Below are 5,000 nucleotides of genomic sequence, written 5' to 3'. Positions count from 1 at the left end.
ATCTATCTATCTATCTATCTATCTATCTATCTATCTATCTATCTATCTATCTATCTATCCATCTCTGCCTGAATCTCTATCTTTATCTATCTATCTATCTATCTATCTATCTATCTATCTATCTATCTATCTATCTATCTATCTATCTATCTATCTATCTATCTATCTGATTATCTGTCTATCTATCTATCTATCTATCTATCTATCTATCTATCTATCTATCTATCTATCTATCCATCTCTTTATCTATCTATCTGTCTGTCTGTCTGTCTGTCTGTCTGTCTGTCTGTCTGTCTGTCTATCTATCTATCTATCTATCTATCTATCTATCTATCTATCTATCTGATTATCTATCTATCTATCTATCTATCTATCTATCTATCTATCTATCTATCTATCTATCTATCTATATATCTATCTTTCTATCTATCTATCTATCTATCTATCTATCTATCTATCCACCTATCTATCTATCTATCTATCTATCTATCTATCTATCTATCTATCTATCTATTTATCTATCTATCTATCTATCTATCCATCTCTGCCTGACTCTCTATCTTTATCTATCTATCTGTCTGTCTGTCTGTCTGTCTGTCTGTCTGTCTGTCTGTCTGTCTATCTATCTATCTATCTATCTATCTGTCTATTTGCGCATGCCTGTCTCTCTATATCTATCTATCTATCTATCTATCTATCAATCTATCTATCTATCTATCTATCTATCTATCTATCTATCTATCTATCTATCTATTTATCTATCTATCTCTGCCTGTCTCTCTCTCTCTCTCTCTCTCTCTCTCTCTCTGATTTTCTGTTTGTCTATCTATCTATCTATCTATCTATCTATCTATCTATCTATCTATCTATCTATCTATCTATCTATCTATCTATCTATCCATCCATCTCTGCCTGAATCTCTATCTTTATCTATCTATCTATCTATCTATCTATCTATCTATCTATCTATCTATCTATCTATCTATCTATCTATCTATCTATCTATCTATCTATCTATCTGATTATCTGTTTGTCTATCTATTTATCTATCTATCTATCTATCTATCTATCTATCTATCTATCTATCTATCTATCTATCTATCTATCTATCTATCTATCTATCTATCTATCTATCCATCTCTGCCTGAATCTCTATCTCTATCTATCTATCTATCTATCTATCTATCTATCTATCTATCTATCTATCTATCTATCTATCTATCTCTCCCTGTCTCTCTCTCTCTCTCTCTCTCTCTCTCTCTCTGATTATCTGTTTGTCTATCTATCTATCTATCTATCTATCTATCTATCTATCTATCTATCTATCTATCTATCTATCTCTGCCTGAATCTCTATCTTTATCTATCTATCTATCTATCTATCTATCTATCTATCTATCTATCTATCTATCTATCTATCTATCTATCTATCTATCTATCTATCTATCTATCCATCTCTGCCTGAATCTCTATCTCTATCTATCTATCTATCTATCTATCTATCTATCTATCTATCTATCTATCTATCTATCTATCTATCTATCTATCTATCCATCCATCCATCCATCTATCTCTGCCTGACTCTCTATCTTTATCTATCTATCTGTCTGTCTGTCTGTCTGTCTGTCTGTCTGTCTGTCTGTCTGTCTGTCTATCTATCTATCTATCTATCTATCTATCTATCTATCTATCTATCTATCTCTATCTGCATGCCTGCATTTCTATCTTTATCTATCATCTATCTATCTATCTATCTATCTATCTATCTATCTATCTATCTATCTATCTCTCCCTGTCTCTCTCTCTCTCTCTCTCTCTCTCTCTGATTATCTGTTTGTCTATCTATCTATCTATCTATCTATCTATCTATCTATCTATCTATCTATCTATCTATCTATCTATCTATCTCTGCCTGAATCTCTATCTTTATCTATCTATCTATCTATCTATCTATCTATCTATCTATCTATCTATCTATCTATCTATCTATCTATCTATCTATCTATCTATCTATCTATCTATCTGATTATCTGTTTGTCTATCTATCTATCTATCTATCTATCTATCTATCTATCTATCTCTCCCTGTCTCTCTCTCTCTCTCTCTCTCTCTATCTGATTATCTGTTTGTCTATCTATCTATCTATCTATCTATCTATCTATCTATCTATCTATCTATCTATCTATCTATCTATCTATCTATCTATCTATCTATCTCTGCCTGAATCTCTATCTTTATCTATCTATCTATCTATCTATCTATCTATCTATCTATCTATCTATCTATCTATCTATCTATCTATCTATCTATCTATCTATCTATCTATCTATCTATCTGATTATCTGTTTGTCTATCTATCTATCTATCTATCTATCTATCTATCTATCTATCTATCTATCTATCTCTATCTGCATGCCTGCATTTCTATCTTTATCTATCATCTATCTATCTATCTATCTATCTATCTATCTATCTATCTATCTATCTATCTATCTATCTATCTATCTATCTCTGCCTGTCTCTCTCTCTCTCTATCTATCTGATTATCTGTTTGTCTATCTATCTATCTATATATCTATCTATCTATCTATCTATCTATCTATCTGTCTGTCTGTCTGTCTTTCTGTCTTTCTATCTATCTATCTATCTATCTATCTATCTATCTATCTATCTATCTATCTATCTATCTATCTATCTATGCCTGTGTCTCTCTCTCTCTCTCTCTCTCTATCTCTATCTGATTATCTGTTTGTCTATCTATCTATCTATCTATCTATCTATCTGTCTGTCTGTCTGTCTGTCTGTCTGTCTGTCTGTCTCTCTCTCTCTCTCTCTCTCTCTCTATCTATCTATCTATCTCTATCTGCATGCCTGCATTTCTATCTTTATCTATCTATCTATCTATCTATCTATCTATCTATCTATCTATCTATCTATCTATCTATCTCTGCCTGTCTCTCTCTCTCTCTCTCTCTCTCTCTCTCTCTGATTTTCTGTTTGTCTATCTATCTATCTATCTATCTATCTATCTATCTATCTATCTATCTATCTATCTATCTATCTATCTATCCATCCATCTCTGCCTGAATCTCTATCTTTATCTATCTATCTATCTATCTATCTATCTATCTATCTATCTATCTATCTATCTATCTATCTATCTATCTATCTATCTATCTATCTATCTATCTATCTATCTGATTATCTGTTTGTCTATCTATTTATCTATCTATCTATCTATCTATCTATCTATCTATCTATCTATCTATCTATCTATCTATCTATCTATCTATCTATCTATCTATCTATCCATCTCTGCCTGAATCTCTATCTCTATCTATCTATCTATCTATCTATCTATCTATCTATCTATCTATCTATCTATCTATCTATCTATCTATCTATCTATCTATCTCTCCCTGTCTCTCTCTCTCTCTCTCTCTCTCTCTCTCTCTGATTATCTGTTTGTCTATCTATCTATCTATCTATCTATCTATCTATCTATCTATCTATCTATCTATCTATCTATCTATCTCTGCCTGAATCTCTATCTTTATCTATCTATCTATCTATCTATCTATCTATCTATCTATCTATCTATCTATCTATCTATCTATCTATCTATCTATCTATCTATCTATCCATCTCTGCCTGAATCTCTATCTCTATCTATCTATCTATCTATCTATCTATCTATCTATCTATCTATCTATCTATCTATCTATCTATCTATCTATCTATCTATCCATCCATCCATCCATCTATCTCTGCCTGACTCTCTATCTTTATCTATCTATCTGTCTGTCTGTCTGTCTGTCTGTCTGTCTGTCTGTCTGTCTGTCTGTCTATCTATCTATCTATCTATCTATCTATCTATCTATCTATCTATCTATCTCTATCTGCATGCCTGCATTTCTATCTTTATCTATCATCTATCTATCTATCTATCTATCTATCTATCTATCTATCTATCTATCTATCTCTCCCTGTCTCTCTCTCTCTCTCTCTCTCTCTCTCTGATTATCTGTTTGTCTATCTATCTATCTATCTATCTATCTATCTATCTATCTATCTATCTATCTATCTATCTATCTATCTATCTCTGCCTGAATCTCTATCTTTATCTATCTATCTATCTATCTATCTATCTATCTATCTATCTATCTATCTATCTATCTATCTATCTATCTATCTATCTATCTATCTATCTATCTGATTATCTGTTTGTCTATCTATCTATCTATCTATCTATCTATCTATCTATCTATCTCTCCCTGTCTCTCTCTCTCTCTCTCTCTCTCTATCTGATTATCTGTTTGTCTATCTATCTATCTATCTATCTATCTATCTATCTATCTATCTATCTATCTATCTATCTATCTATCTATCTATCTATCTATCTATCTCTGCCTGAATCTCTATCTTTATCTATCTATCTATCTATCTATCTATCTATCTATCTATCTATCTATCTATCTATCTATCTATCTATCTATCTATCTATCTATCTATCTATCTATCTATCTGATTATCTGTTTGTCTATCTATCTATCTATCTATCTATCTATCTATCTATCTATCTATCTCTATCTGCATGCCTGCATTTCTATCTTTATCTATCATCTATCTATCTATCTATCTATCTATCTATCTATCTATCTATCTATCTATCTATCTATCTATCTATCTCTGCCTGTCTCTCTCTCTCTCTATCTATCTGATTATCTGTTTGTCTATCTATCTATCTATATATCTATCTATCTATCTATCTATCTATCTATCTGTCTGTCTGTCTGTCTTTCTGTCTTTCTATCTATCTATCTATCTATCTATCTATCTATCTATCTATCTATCTATCTATCTATCTATCTATCTATCTATCTATGCCTGTGTCTCTCTCTCTCTCTCTCTCTCTATCTCTATCTGATTATCTGTTTGTCTATCTATCTATCTATCTATCTATCTATCTGTCTGTCTGTCTGTCTGTCTGTCTGTCTGTCT

Source organism: Vipera ursinii (genome assembly GCF_947247035.1).
Source record: "Vipera ursinii genome assembly, chromosome: W".
Classification (NCBI taxonomy): domain Eukaryota; kingdom Metazoa; phylum Chordata; class Lepidosauria; order Squamata; family Viperidae; genus Vipera; species Vipera ursinii.
The sequence above is the reverse complement of the archived record's forward strand: the minus strand, read 5'-3'. Positions refer to the sequence as shown.